The sequence below is a fragment of the Tribolium castaneum genome, chromosome 3 (assembly GCF_031307605.1).
Source record: "Tribolium castaneum strain GA2 chromosome 3, icTriCast1.1, whole genome shotgun sequence".
In the NCBI taxonomy this organism is placed as follows: Eukaryota; Metazoa; Arthropoda; class Insecta; order Coleoptera; family Tenebrionidae; genus Tribolium; species Tribolium castaneum.
The window spans coordinates 1,215,001-1,231,824 of NC_087396.1; positions in this window are offsets into that span (position 1 = coordinate 1,215,001).

The following is a 16,824-nucleotide window of genomic DNA, read 5'->3' on the forward strand; positions in this document are numbered from 1 at the left end:
ATTACGTATCAGTTTAGGCAAATACAGCTTATTTTAAACGATTCCTTGCTATAAACAAGAAAAATTTTATCAAACATATTGAAAATGTCTTATTCTCGAAAATAAGAGCAAATTATGTATCAGTTTTAACAAAAGCGGATTACTCTGTTTGATTCTATGCTTAGAGTAGAGTAAACTACTATAAAACGTAATGAAAACCCTATATTCAAACTCAAAAGAACAAATTACGTTATAGTTTTGACAAAAAAAAATATTTCGGACGATTACATACTTCGAAGTAAGCAAACTTTAATTGAACATGTGCAAAAGCTAATACTTTGCTTTAAAATAATGATTTATGTGGTAATATGGTATTTTGCATCTGTCCTATAAAAGTTTACCCGTTTCGCTCCATTGAATCATTAGAAATAAATTATTTTGACACAACAACAACACAAATAATTTGTTTTTGTTTAAACTGTAACATAAGTCGCTTTTATAAAACGAACTAAGACGTTTGGCATCTGCTTAGTGAAAGTTTTTTCGTTTGGGGGCATAAAATCGTTTGAAATTAACAGTTCTGGTCAAAACTATTGAACACGAAAACTTACATTAAAAAGATTAAAAATGTCATATTCTGGCTCAAAACTGCAAATTATGTATTACTTTGGATAAAAGCAGTTTATCCTGATTACTCCTTTGCTTAGAATAGAGCAAACTTGTATAAAACTTAATGAAAACTTTAAATTTCGTCTCAAAGATATAATTTACGTTATAGTTTTGACCAGAACTGTTAATTTCAAACGATTTTATGACCCCAAACGAGAAAACTTTCACTAAACAGATGCCAAACGTCTTAGTTCGTTTTATAAAAACGACATGTTACAGTTTAAACAAAAAAATTATTTTCGTTGTTGTGTCAAAATAATTTATTTCGAATGATTCAATGGAGCGAAACGAGTAAACTTTTATAGGACAGATGCAAAATACCATATTACCACATAAATCGTTATTTTAAAGCAAAGTATTAGCTTTTGCACTTGTTCAATTAAAGTTTGCTTACTTCGAAATATGTAGTCGTCCGAAATAATTTTTTTTTGTCAAAACTATAACGTAATTTGTTCTTTTGAGCTTGAATATAGAGTTTTCATTACGTTTTATAGTAGTTTACTCTACTCTAAGCATAGAATCAAACAGAGTAATCCGCTTTTGTTAAAACTGATACATAATTTGCTCTTATTTTCGAGAATAAGACATTTTCAATATGTTTGATAAAATTTTTCTTGTTTATAGCAAGGAATCGTTTAAAATAAGCTGTATTTGCCTAAACTGATACGTAATTCGATATTTGTGCATGGATACGATGTTTTCAGTTTCTTTGACGTGAAATTTCTTGTTGCAAAAGGTAATAATTTGCTTTAAAACAACGCTTTGTATTGTAATATGTGGTTTTGCATCTGCCCCATAAAAGTTCATTAGTTTCGAATCATAAAATCGTTTGAAATAAACAGTGCTGGTCAAAACTATAACGTAAATTATTTCTTTGAGACGAAATTTAAAGTTTTTATTAAGTTTTATACAAGTTTACTCTATTCTAAGTAAAGGAGTAATCAGGATAAATTGCTTTTATCTAGAGTAATATATAATTTGCAGTTTTCAGCCAGAATAAGACGTTTTTAATCTTTTTAATTTAAGTTTTTGTATTCAAATCAAAGGATCGTCTAAAGTAAGCAGTTTTTGTTCAGACTGAAACGATGTAAGGTTTCATGTTTGTAACAATGAATTAACGAAAATAATTGGTTTTTATCCAAACTGTGGCATGAATCGTTTTTAAAAGGCGAAATAAGATGTTTTTCCTCTGTACAGTGAAAGTTTACTCGTTTCAAAGCATAGAACCGTTTGAAATTAACAGCTCTCGTTAAGACTATAACGCAAATCTTTTGTTTTGTGCTAAAATAAGACGTTTTTAGTCAGTTTGATATAAGCTTTCTTGTTCAAAGCAAAATATTGTCGAAAATCAACCGTTTTTGTCTAAACTGAAACAAAATTCGGTGGTTTGTGTCCGAATACAAAGTTTTCAGATTCTTTAATGTTAGGTTTGCTGCTTCTAACAAAGAATCAACGAAAATATTTTGTTTTAATACAAACTGCAATATAAAATGTCTTTATAGGACAAAACATGATGTTTGGCATCTGTTTATTAAAAATTTACTCGTTTGGAAGCATAGAATCATTCCAAATAAGCTATTCTCGTCGAAACTATAATGTAATTAGTATTTTGTGCTAAAATACAGCGTTTTTGTTAGATTTATTAACAATTTTGTCTATTTTAAGCAATGAAACGAATAGGATTAGCTGCCTTTATCCAAAGTGATACATAAATTGCTCTTTTATGCCAGATTAATACGTTTTTAGTCTGTTCGATGTAAGTTTTCTTGTTCAAAGCAAAAGATCGTCTAAAGTAAGCCGTTTTTGTTTGAACTGATAAACAATTCAGACTGAGAGTCAACAAAAATAATTTGCTTTAATCCAAACTGATAATTTTTGACCCTATAAGAGTCCTATAAGAGTCCGAGATACGCCGTTCTCGTCAAGTCTATAACGTAATTCGCTTTTTTGTGTCAGAATACGACGTTTTCTGTCTGTTTAATATAAGTTTTTAATAATAATAATAATAATAACAATAATAATAATAATAATAATAATAACAATAATAATAATAATAATAATAATAATAATAATAATAATAATAATAATAATAATAATAATAATAATAGTAATAATAATAATAATAATAATAGTAATAATAATAATAATAATAATAATAATAATAATAATAATAATAATGATAATAATACTTATAATAATGAATTTCTTTCTAAATTAAAGCTTAGTTTTTCTAAGCAAAAATGATGCTTATTTTGTGTGTTATATGAGCGTTTTCTCATTTCTATGCAAGAGATCATCTGTGATCTGTGTTTTTAGGCAAGAAATTGAATAAAATTAATAACTCATTTTAAAACTGGTATAAAAACATTTACTATACAAAAGTTAATAATAATAATAATAATAATAATAATAATAATAATAGTAATAAAAGAAACAATAATAATAATAATAATAATAATAATAATAATAATAATAATAATAATGATAATAATACTTATAATAATAAATTTCTTTCTAAATTAAAGCTTAGTTTTTCTAAGCAAAAATGATGCTTATTTTGTGTTATCTGAGCGTTTTCTCATTTCTATGCAAGAGATCATCTGTGATCTGTGTTTTTAGGCAAGAAATTGTCTAAAATTAATAACTCATTTTAAAACTGGTATAAAAACATTTACTATACAAAAGTTATAATCGGTCTTTAATAATAATAATATTATTAATAATAATAATAATAATAATAATAATAATAATAATAATAATAATAATAATAGTAATAATAATAATAAAAATAATAGTAATAATAATAATAATAATAAAAATAAAAATAATAGTAGTAGTAAAAGTAAGCTTAGTTTTCTAAGCCAAAATGAAGCTTATTTTGTGTTATATGAGCGTTTTCTCATTTCTATGCAAAAGATCATGTGTGATCTGTGTTTTTAGGCAGTCTAAGCCATTTTATAGTTTTTAATATTTAACAAAAATTTGCTTTAAAATAATATGTTTGAAAAACCGAAATTAAACTAAATTAATTGTGTCTAACACTTTAGTAGAGGAAAAAGGAGGAGACATAAAAGTCACTAAAGTCTTAAAGTTGTCTTTAGTCGTCATATTAATAACAATAACATTTATAATAACAATACTCGTAGTACTAAATTTGCTTATATGCAAGCGCTTAATTAAGGTAACAGTTTTTTTGTTTTTTGCCTATATCTCGAAAACAGTTACTCCTATCAATTTTTACTTTTTCACCAAAATTAAAGGTGATAAAATTTCCTACAAAATAGTTATTTGCATTTTTCATGTAGAACTAACCATAAGCGAGATATAAGTTTGAAAATAATTATTAATTAAAAAAAAGTGTTTTAACAGAAAATGTCTTGTGATTTAAAATACACTTAATTTGTTGGGTCCAATACTTTATTAGAAGAAAAAGGAGGTGACATAAAAGTCACTGAAGTCTTCAGAGTCGTTTTTAAATGGTGCATTTTTGACTTCGTCTCAAACATTGAAAACTGAATTACATTTTTGTTCAGTAACAGTTACAGTTTTCTTATTGGTTTTTTGCTTATATCTCGAAAACAGTTACTTCTATCAAATTTTATCTTTTTTTCAAAATTAAAGCTGATAAAATTTCCAACAAAATAGTTATTTACATTTTTCTTGTAGGACCAAGCATAAACGAGTTATAGAGTTGGATATAAATAATATTTAACAGAAATTTGCTTTAAAATAAAATGCTTGAAAAACCGGAATTAAACTAAATTAATTGTGTCTAACTTTTTAGTAGAGGAAAAAGGAGAAGACATAAAAGTCACTAAATGTTTCAGAGTCGTCTTTAGTCGTCATATTAATAACAATAACATTAATAATAATAATACTAATAGTACTAAATTTGCTTATATGCAAACGCTTAATTAACGTAACATTTTTTTGGTTTCTTGCTTATATCTCGAAAACAGTTACTCCTATCAATTTTTATCTTTCTGTCAAAATTAAAGCTGATAAAATTTCCTACAAAATAGTTATTTGCATTTTTCTTGTAGGACCAACCATAAGCGAGTTATAGAGTTGGATATAAATAATATTTAACAAAAATTTGCTTTAAAATAAAATGTTTGAAAAACTAAAATTAAACTAATTTAATTGTGTCTAACACTTTAGTAGAAGAAAAAGAAGAAGACATAAAAGTCACTAAAGGTTTCAAAGTTGTCTTTAATCGTCATATTAATAACAATAACATTAATAATAATAATACTAATAGTACTAAATTTGCTTATATGCAAACGCTTAATTAAGGTAACAGTGTTTTGGTTTCTTGCTCATATCTCGAAAACAGTTACTCCTATCAATTTTTATCTTTTTACTAAAATTCAAGCTGATAAAATTTCCTACAAAATAGTTATTTGCATTTTTTGTGTAGGACTAACCATAAGCGAGATATAAGATTGAAAATAATTAATATTTAAAAAAGAAGTGCTTTAACAGAAAATGTCTTGTGATTTAAAATACACTTAATTTATTAGGTCCAATACTTTATTAAAAAAAAAGGGGGTGACATATAAGTCACTGAAGTTTTCAGAGTCGATTTTAAATGCTGCATTTTCGTCTTCGTCTCAAACATTGAAAACTGAATTACATTTTTGTTCTGAAACGGTAACAGTTTTTACTTTGGTTTTTTGCTTATATCTCGAAAACAGTTACTCCTATCAATTTTTATCTTTCTGTCAAAATTAAAGCTGATAAAATTTCCTACAAAATAGTTATTTGCATTTTTCTTGTAGGACCAACCATAAGCGAGTTATAGAGTTGGATATAAATAATATTTAACAAAAATTTGCTTTAAAATAAAATGTTTGAAAAACTGAAATTAAACTAATTTAATTGTGTCTAACACTTTAGTAGAGGAAAAAGAAGAAGACATAAAAGTCACTAAAGGTTTCAAAGTTGTCTTTAATCGTCATATTAATAACAATAACATTAATAATAATAATACTAATAGTACTAAATTTGCTTATATGCAAACGCTTAATTAAGGTAACAGTGTTTTGGTTTCTTGCTCATATCTCGAAAACAGTTACTCCTATCAATTTTTATCTTTTTACTAAAATTCAAGCTGATAAAATTTCCTACAAAATAGTTATTTGCATTTTTTATGTAGGACTAACCATAAGCGAGATATAAGATTGAAAATAATTAATATTTAAAAAAGAAGTGCTTTAACAGAAAATGTCTTGTGATTTAAAATACACTTAATTTATTAGGTCCAATACTTTATTAAAAAAAAAAGGGGGTGACATATAAGTCACTGAAGTCTTCAGAGTCGATTTTAAATGCTGCATTTTCGTCTTCGTCTCAAACATTGAAAACTGAATTACATTTTTGTTCTGAAACGGTAATAGTTTTTACTTTGGTTTTTTGCTTATATCTCGAAAACAGTTACTCCTATCAATTTTTATCTTTCTTTCAAAATTAAAGCTGATAACATTTCCTACAAAATAGTTATTTGCATTTTTCTTGTAGGACCAACCATAAGCGAGTTATAAAGTTGGATATAAATAATATTTAACAAAAACTTGCTTAAAAATAAAATGTTTGAAATACTGAAATTAAACTAAATTAATTGTGTCTAACACTTTAGTAGAGAAAAAAGAAAAAGACATAAAAGTCACCAAAGTCTTCAGAATCGTTTTTAGTCGTCATATTAATAACAATAACATTAATAATAATAATACTAATAGTACTAAATCTGCTTATATGCAAGCGCTTTATTAAGGTAACAGTTTTTTGGTTTCTTGCTTATATCTCGAAAACAGTTACTCTTATGAATTTTTGTCTTTCTTTCAAAATTAAAGCTGATAAAATATTCTACAAAATAGTTATTTGCATTTTTCTTGTAGGACCAACCATAAGCGAGTTATAGAGTTGGATATAAATAATATTTAACAAAAATTTGCTTTAAAATAAAATGTTTGAAAAACTGAAATTAAACTAATTTAACTGTGTCTAACACTTTAGTAGAGAAAAAAGGAAAAGACAAAAAAGTCACTAAAGGTTTCAGAGTTGTCTTTAGTTGTCATATTAATAACAATAACATTAATAATAATAATACTAATATTACTAAATTTGCTTATATGCAAACGCTTAATTAAGGTAACAGTGTTTTGGTTTCTTGCTTATATCTCGAAAACAGTTACTCCTATCAATTTTTATCTTTTTACTAAAATTCAAGCTGATAAAATTTCCTACAAAATAGTTATTTGCATTTTTCATGTAGGACTAACCATAAGCGAGATATATGATTGAAAATAATTAATATTTAAAAAAAAAGTGCTTTAACAGAAAATGTCTTGTGATTTAAAATACACTTAATTTATTGGGTCCAATACTTTATTAGAAGAAAAAGGAAGTGACATAAAAGTCACTGAAGTCTTCAAAGTCGATTTTAAATGGTGCATTTTCGTCTTCGTCTCAAACATTGAAAACTGAATTACATTTTTATTCTGAAACGGTAACAGTTTTTACTTTGGTTTTTTGCTTATATCTCGAAAACAGTTACTCCTATCAATTTTTATCTTTCTTTCAAAATTAAAGCTGATAACATTTCCTACAAAATAGTTATTTGCATTTTTCTTGTAGGACCAACCATAAGCGAGTTATAAAGTTGGATATAAATAATATTTAACAAAAATTTGCTTTAAAATAAAATGTTTGAAAAACTGAAATTAAACTAATTTAATTGTGTCTAACACTTTAGTAGAGGAAAAAGAAGAAGACATAAAAGTCACCAAAGTCTTCAGAATCGTTTTTAGTCGTCATATTAATAACAATAACATTAATAATAATAATACTAATAGTACTAAATCTGCTTATATGCAAGCGCTTTATTAAGGTAACAGTTTTTTGGTTTCTTGCTTATATCTCGATAACAGTTACTCCTATGAATTTTTGTCTTTCTTTCAAAATTAAAGCTGATAAAATATTCTACAAAATAGTTATTTGCATTTTTCTTGTAGGACCAACCATAAGCGAGTTATAGAGTTGGATATAAATAATATTTAACAAAAATTTGCTTTAAAATAAAATGTTTGAAAAACTGAAATTAAACTAATTTAATTGTGTCTAACACTTTAGTAGAGGAAAAAGAAGAAGACATAAAAGTCACTAAAGGTTTCAAAGTTGTCTTTAATCGTAATATTAATAACAATAACATTAATAATAATAATACTAATAGTACTAAATTTGCTTATATGCAAACGCTTAATTAAGGTAACAGTGTTTTGGTTTCTTGCTTATATCTCGAAAACAGTTACTCCTATCAATTTTTATTTTTTTACTAAAATTAAAGCTGATAAAATTTCCTACAAAATAGTTAATTGCATTTTTAATGTAGGACTAACCATAAGCGAGATATAAGTTTGAAAATAATTAAAATTTAAAAAAAATTGCTTCAACAGAAAATGTCTTGTGATTTAAAATACACTTAATTTATTCGGTCCAATACTTTATTAGAAGAAAAAAGAGGTGACAGAAAGGTCACTGAAGTCTTTAGAGTCGTTTGTAAATGCTGCATTTTCGTCTTCGTCTCAAACATTGAAAACTGAATTACATTTTTGTTCAGTAACTGTTACAGTTTTCTTATTGGTTTTTTGCTTATATCTCGAAAACAGTTACTCCTATCAATTTTTATCTTTCTTTTAAAATTAAAGCTGATAAAGCTTCCTACAAAATAGTTGTTTGCATTTTTCTTGTAGGACCAACCATAAGCGAGTTATAGAGTTGGATATAAATAATATTTAACAAAAATTTGCTTTAAATAAAATGTTTGAAAAACCGAAATTAAACTAAATTAATTGAGTCTAACACTTTAGTAGAGAAAAAAGAAAAAGACATAAAAGTCACCAAAGTCTTCAGAATCGTTTTTAGTCGTCATATTAATAACAATAACATTAATAATAATAATACTAATAGTACTAAATCTGCTTATATGCAAGCGCTTTATTAAGGTAACAGTTTTTTGGTTTCTTGCTTATATCTCGAAAACAGTTACTCCTATCAATTTTTATCTTTTTTTCAAAATTAAAGCTGATAAAATTTCCTACAAAATAGTTATTTGCATTTTTCTTGTAGGACCAACCATAAGCGAGTTATAGAGTAATATTTAACAAAAATTTGCTTTAAAATAAAATGTTTGAAAAACTGAAATTAAACTAATTTAATTGTGTCTAACACTTTAGTAGAGGAAAAAGAAGAAGACATAAAAGTCACTAAAGGTTTCAAAGTTGTCTTTAATCGTCATATTAATAACAATAACATTAATAATAATAATACTAATAGTACTAAATTTGCTTATATGCAAACGCTTAATTAAGGTAACAGTGTTTTGGTTTCTTGCTCATATCTCGAAAACAGTTACTCCTATCAATTATTATCTTTTTACTAAAATTCAAGCTGATAAAATTTCCTACAAAATAATTATTTGCATTTTTTATGTAGGACTAACCATAAGCGAGATATAAGATTGAAAATAATTAATATTTAAAAAAGAAGTGCTTTAACAGAAAATGTCTTGTGATTTAAAATACACTTAATTTATTAGGTCCAATACTTTATTAGAAAAAAAGGGGGTGACATATAAGTCACTGAAGTCTTCAGAGTCGATTTTAAATGCTGCATTTTCGTCTTCGTCTCAAACATTGAAAACTGAATTAAATTTTTGTTCTGAAACGGTAACAGTTTTTACTTTGGTTTTTTGCTTATATCTCGAAAACAGTTACTCCTATCAATTTTTATTTTTCTTTCAAAATTAAAGCTGATAACATTTCCTACAAAATAGTTATTTGCATTTTTCTTGTAGGACCAACCATAAGCGAGTTATAAAGTTGGATATAAATAATATTTAACAAAAACTTGCTTAAAAATAAAATGTTTGAAATACTGAAATTAAACTAAATTAATTGTGTCTAACACTTTAGTAGAGAAAAAAGAAAAAGACATAAAAGTCACCAAAGTCTTCAGAATCGTTTTTAGTCGTCATATTAATAACAATAACATTAATAATAATAATACTAATAGTACTAAATCTGCTTAAATGCAAGCGCTTTATTAAGGTAACAGAGTTTTGGTTTCTTGCTCATATCTCGAAAACAGTTACTCCTATCAACTTTTATGTTTTTACTAAAATTCAAGCTGATAAAATTTCCTACAAAATAATTATTTGCATTTTTTATGTAGGACTAACCATAAGCGAGATATAAGATTGAAAATAATTAATATTTAAAAAAGAAGTGCTTTAACAGAAAATGTCTTGTGATTTAAAGTACACTTAATTTATTAGGTCCAATACTTTATTAGAAAAAAAGGGGGTGACATATAAGTCACTGAAGTCTTCAGAGTCGATTTTAAATGCTGCATTTTCGTCTTCGTCTCAAACATTGAAAACTGAATTACATTTTTGTTCTGAAACGGTAACAGTTTTTACTTTGGTTTCTTGCTTATATCTCGAAAACAGTTACTCCTATGAATTTTTGTCTTTTTTTCAAAATTAAAGCTGATAAAATATTCTACAAAATAGTTATTTGCATTTTTCTTGTAGGACCAACCATAAGCGAGTTATAGAGTTGGATATAAATAATATTTAACAAAAATTTGCTTTAAAATAAAATGTTTGAAAAACTGAAATTAAACTAATTTTACTGTGTCTAACACTTTAGTAGAGAAAAAACGAAAAGACATAAAAGTCACTAAAGGTTTCAGAGTTGTCTTTAGTTGTCATATTAATAACAATAACATTAATAATAATAATACTAATAGTTCTAAATTTGCTTATATGCAAACGCTTAATTAAGGTAACAGTGTTTTGGTTTCTTGCTTATATCTCGAAAACAGTTACTCCTATCAATTTTTATCTTTTTACTAAAATTCAAGCTGATAAAATTTCCTACAAAATAGTTATTTGCATTTTTCATGTAGGACTAACCATAAGCGAGATATATGATTGAAAATAATTAATATTTAAAAAAAAAGTGCTTTAACAGAAAATGTCTTGTGATTTAAAATACACTTAATTTATTGGGTCCAATACTTTATTAGAAGAAAAAGGAAGTGACATAAAAGTCACTGAAGTCTTCAGAGTCGTTTTTAAATGCTGCAGTTTCGTCTTCGTCTCAAACATTGAAAACCGAATTACATTTTTGTTCAGTAACAGTCACAGTTTTCTTATTGGTTTTTTGCTTATATCTCGAAAACAGTTACTCCTATCAATTTTTATCTTTCTTTTAAAATTAAAGCTGATAAAATTTCCTACAAAATAGTTATTTGCATTTTTCTTGTACGACCAACCATAAGCGAGTTATAGAGTTGGATATAAATAATATTTAACAAAAATTTGCTTTAAAATAAAATGTTTGAAAAACTGAAATTAAACTAATTTAATTGTGTCTAACACTTTAGTAGAGGAAAAAGAAGAAGACATAAAAGTCACTAAAGGTTTCAAAGTTGTCTTTAATCGTCATATTAATAACAATAACATTAATAATAATAATACTAATAGTACTAAATTTGCTAATATGCAAACGCTTAATTAAGGTAACAGTGTTTTGGTTTCTTGCTCATATCTCGAAAACAGTTACTCCTATCAACTTTTATCTCTTTACTAATATTCAAGCTGATAAAATTTCCTACAAAATAATTATTTGCATTTTTTATGTAGGACTAACCATAAGCGAGATATAAGATTGAAAATAATTAATATTTAAAAAAGAAGTGCTTTAACAGAAAATGTCTTGTGATTTAAAGTACACTTAATTTATTAGGTCCAATACTTTATTAGAAAAAAAGGGGGTGACATATAAGTCACTGAAGTCTTCAGAGTCGATTTTAAATGCTGCATTTTCGTCTTCGTCTCAAACATTGAAAACTGAATTACATTTTTGTTCTGAAACGGTAACAGTTTTTACATTGGTTTTTTGCTTATATCTGGAAAACAGTTACTCCTATCAATTTTTATCTTTCTGTCAAAATTAAAGCTGATAAAATTTCCTACAAAATAGATATTTGCATTTTTCTTGTAGGATCAACCATAAGCGAGTTATAGAGTTGGATATAAATAATATTTAACAAAAATTTGCTTTAAAATAAAATGTTTGAAAAACTGAAATTAAACTAATTTAATTGTGTCTAACACTTTAGTAGAGGAAACAGAAGAAGACATAAAAGTCACTAAAGGTTTCAAAGTTGTCTTTAATCGTCATATTAATAACAATAACATTAATAATAAAAATACTAATAGTACTAAATTTGCTAATATGCAAACGCTTAATTAAGGTAACAGTGTTTTGGTTTCTTGCTCATATCTCGAAAACAGTTACTCCTATCAACTTTTATCTTTTTACTAAAATTCAAGCTGATAAAATTTCCTACAAAATAATTATTTGCATTTTTTATGTAGGACTAACCATAAGCGAGATATAAGATTGAAAATAATTAATATTTAAAAAAGAAGTGCTTTAACAGAAAATGTCTTGTGATTTAAAATACACTTAATTTATTAGGTCCAATACTTTATTAGAAAAAAAGGGGGTGACATATAAGTCACTGAAATCTTCAGAGTCGATTTTAAATGCTGCATTTTCGTCTTCGTCTCAAACATTGAAAACTGAATTACATTTTTGTTCTGAAACGGTAACAGTTTTTACATTGGTTTTTTGCTTATATCTCGAAAACAGTTACTCCTATCAATTTTTATCTTTCTGTCAAAATTAAAGCTGATAAAATTTCCTACAAAGTAGATATTTGCATTTTTCTTGTAGGATCAACCATAAGCGAGTTATAGAGTTGGATATAAATAATATTTAACAAAAATTTGCTTTAAAATAAAATGTTTGAAAAACTGAAATTAAACTAATTTAATTGTGTCTAACACTTTAGTAGAGGAAAAAGAAGAAGACATAATAGTCACTAAAGGTTTCAAAGTTGTCTTTAATCGTCATATTAATAACAATCACATTAATAATAATAATACTAATAGTACTAAATTTGCTTATATGCAAACGCTTAATTAAGGTAACAGTGTTTTGGTTTCTTGCTCATATCTCGAAAACAGTTACTCCTATCAATTTTTATCTCTCTTTCAAAATTAAAGCTGATAACATTTCCTACAAAATAGTTATTTGCTTTTTTCTTGTGGGACCAACCATAAGCGAGTTATAAAGTTGGATATAAATAATATTTAACAAAAACTTGCTTAAAAATAAAATGTTTGAAATACTGAAATTAAACTAAATTAATTGTGTCTAACACTTTAGTAGAGAAAAAAGAAAAAGACATAAAAATCACCAAAGTCTTCAGAATCGTTTTTAGTCGTCATATTAATAACAATAACATTAATAATAATAATACTAATAGTACTAAATCTGCTTATATGCAAGCGCTTTATTAAGGTAACAGTTTTTTTGGTTTCTTGCTTATATCTCGAAAACAGTTACTCCTATGAATTTTTGTCTTTTTTTCAAAATTAAAGCTGATAAAATTTCCTACAAAATAGTTATTTGCATTTTTCTTGTAGGACCAACCATAAGCGAGTTATAGAGTTGGATATAAATAGTTTTTAACAAAAATTTGCTTTAAAATAAAATGTTTGAAAAACTGAAATTAAACTAATTTAATTGTGTCTAACACTTTAGTAGAAGAAAAAGGAAAAGACATAAAAGTCACTAAAGGTTTCAGAGTTGTCTTTAGTTGTCATATTAATAACAATAACATTAATAATAATAATACTAATAGTACTAAATTTGCTTATATGCAAACGCTTAATTAAGGTAACAGTGTTTTGGTTTCTTGCTTATATCTCGAAAACAGTTACTTCTATCAATTTTTATCTTTTTACTAAAATTCAAGCTGATAAAATTTCCTATAAAATAGTTATTTGCATTTTTCATGTAGGACTAACCATAAGCGAGATATATGATTGAAAATAATTAATATTAAAAAAAAAAGTGCTTTAACAGAAAATGTCTTGTGATTTAAAATACACTTAATTTATTGGGTCCAATACTTTATTAGAAGAAAAAGGAAGTGACATAAAAGTCACTGAAGTCTTCAGAGTCGTTTTTAAATGCTGCAGTTTCGTCTTCGTCTCAAACATTGAAAACTGAATTACATTTTTGTTCAGTAACAGTCACAGTTTTCTTATTGGTTTTTTGCTTATATCTCGAAAACAGTTACTCCTATCAATTTTTATCTTTCTGTTAAAATTAAAGCTCATAAAATTTCCTACAAAATAGTTATTTGCATTTTTCTTGTAGGACCAACCATAAGCGAGTTATAGAGTTGGATATAAATAATATTTAACAAAAATTTGCTTTAAAATAAAATGTTTGAAAAACTGAAATTAAACTAATTTAATTGTGTCTAACACTTTAGTAGAGGAAAAAGAAGAAGACATAAAAGTCACTAAAGGTTTCAAAGTTGTCTTTAATCGTCATATTAATAACAATAACATTAATAATAATAATACTAATAGTACTAAATTTGCTTATATGCAAACGCTTAATTAAGGTAACAGTGTTTTGGTTTCTTGCTCATATCTCGAAAACAGTTACTCCTATCAATTTTTATCTTTCTTTCAAAATTAAAGCTGATAACATTTCCTACAAAGTAGTTATTTGCATTTTTCTTGTAGGACCAACCATAAGCGAGTTATAAAGTTGGATATAAATAATATTTAACAAAAACTTGCTTAAAAATAAAATGTTTGAAATACTGAAATTAAACTAAATTAATTGTGTCTAACACTTTAGTAGAGAAAAAAGAAAAAGACATAAAAGTCACCAAAGTCTTCAGAATCGGTTTTAGTCGTCATATTAATAACAATAACATTAATAATTATAATACTAATAGTACTAAATCTGCTTATATGCAAGCGCATTATTAAGGTAACAGTTTTTTGGTTTCTTGCTTATATCTCGAAAACAGTTACTCCTATGAATTTTTGTCTTTCTTTCAAAATTAAAGCTGATAAAATATTCTACAAAATAGTTATTTGCATTTTTCTTGTAGGACCAACCATAAGCGAGTTATAGAGTTGGATATAAATAATATTTAACAAAAATTTGCTTTAAAATAAAATGTTTGAAAAACTGAAATTAAACTAATTTAACTGTGTCTAACACTTTAGTAGAGAAAAAAGGAAAAGACATAAAAGTCACTAAATGTTTCAGAGTTGTCTTTAGTTGTCATATTAATAACAATAACATTAATAATAATAATACTAATAGTACTAAATTTGCTTATATGCAAACGCTTAATTAAGGTAACAGTGTTTTGGTTTCTTGCTTATATCTCGAAAACAGTTACTCCTATCAATTTTTATCTTTTTACTAAAATTCAAGCTGATAAAATTTCCTACAAAATAGTTATTTGCATTTTTTATGTAGGACTAACCATAAGCGAGATATAAGATTGAAAATAATTAATATTTAAAAAAGAAGTGCTTTAACAGAAAATGTCTTGTGATTTAAAATACACTTAATTTATTGGGTCCAATACTTTATTAGAAGAAAAAGGAAGTGACATAAAAGTCACTGAAGTCTTCAGAGTCGTTTTTAAATGCTGCAGTTTCGTCTTCGTCTCAAACATTGAAAACCGAATTACATTTTTGTTCAGTAACAGTCACAGTTTTCTTATTGGTTTTTTGCTTATATCTCGAAAACAGTTACTCCTATCAATTTTTATCTTTCTTTCAAAATTAAAGCTGATAAAATTTCCTACAAAATAGTTATTTGCATTTTTCTTGTAGGACCAACCATAAGCGAGTTATAGAGTTGGATATAAATAATATTTAACAAAAATTTGCTTTAAAATAAAATGTTTGAAAAACTGAAATTAAACTAATTTAATTGTGTCTAACACTTTAGTAGAGGAAAAAGAAGACGACATAAAAGTCACTAAAGGTTTCAAAGTTGTCTTTAATCGTCATATTAATAACAATAACATTAATAATAATAATACTAATAGAACTAAATTTGCTTATATGCAAACGCTTAATTAAGGTAACAGTGTTTTGGTTTCTTGCTCATATCTCGAAAACAGTTACTCTTATCAATTTTTATCTTTTTACTAAAATTCAAGCTGATAAAATTTCCTACAAAATAGTTATTTGCATTTTTTATGTAGGACTAACCATAAGCGAGGTATAAGATTGAAAATAATTAATATTTAAAAAAGAAGTGCTTTAACAGAAAATGTCTTGTGATTTAAAATACACTTAATTTATTAGGTCCAATACTTTATTAGAAAAAAAAGGGGGTGACATATAAGTCACTGAAGTCTTCAGAGTCGATTTTAAATGCTGCATTTTCGTCTTCGTCTCAAACATTGAAAACTAAATTACATTTTTGTTCTGAAACGGTAACAGTTTTTACTTTGGTTTTTTGCTTATATCTCGAAAACAGTTACTCCTATCAATTTTTATCTTTCTTTCAAAATTAAAGCTGATAACATTTCCTACAAAATAGTTATTTGCATTTTTCTTGGAGGACCAACCATAAACGAGTTATAGAGTTGGATATAAATAATATTTAACAAAAATTTGCTTTAAAATAAAATGTTTGAAAAACTGAAATTAAACTAATTTAATTGTGTCTAACAATAACAGTATTATTGTTATTAATATGACGACTAAAAACGATTCTGAAGACTTTGGTAACTTTTATGTCTTTTTTTTTTCTCTACTAAAGTGTTAGACACAATTAATTTAGTTTAATTTTAGTATTTCAAACATTTTATTTTTAAGCAAGTTTTTGTTAAATATTATTTATATCCAACTTTATAACTCGCTTATGGTTGGTCCTACAAGAAAAATGCAAATAACTATTTTGTAGGAAATTTTATCAGCTTGAATTTTAGTAAAAAGGTAAAAATTGATAGGAGTAACTGTTTCCGAGATATGAGCAAGAAACCAAAACACTGTTACCTTAATTAAGCGTTTACATATAAGCAAATTTAGTACTATTAGTATTATTATTATTAATGTTATTGTTATTAATATGACGACTAAAAACGATTCTGAAGACTTTGATGACTTTTATGTCTTTTTCTTTTTTCTCTACTAAAGTGTTAGACACAATTAATTTAGTGTAATTTCAGTATTTCAAACATTTTATTTTTAAGCAAGTTTTT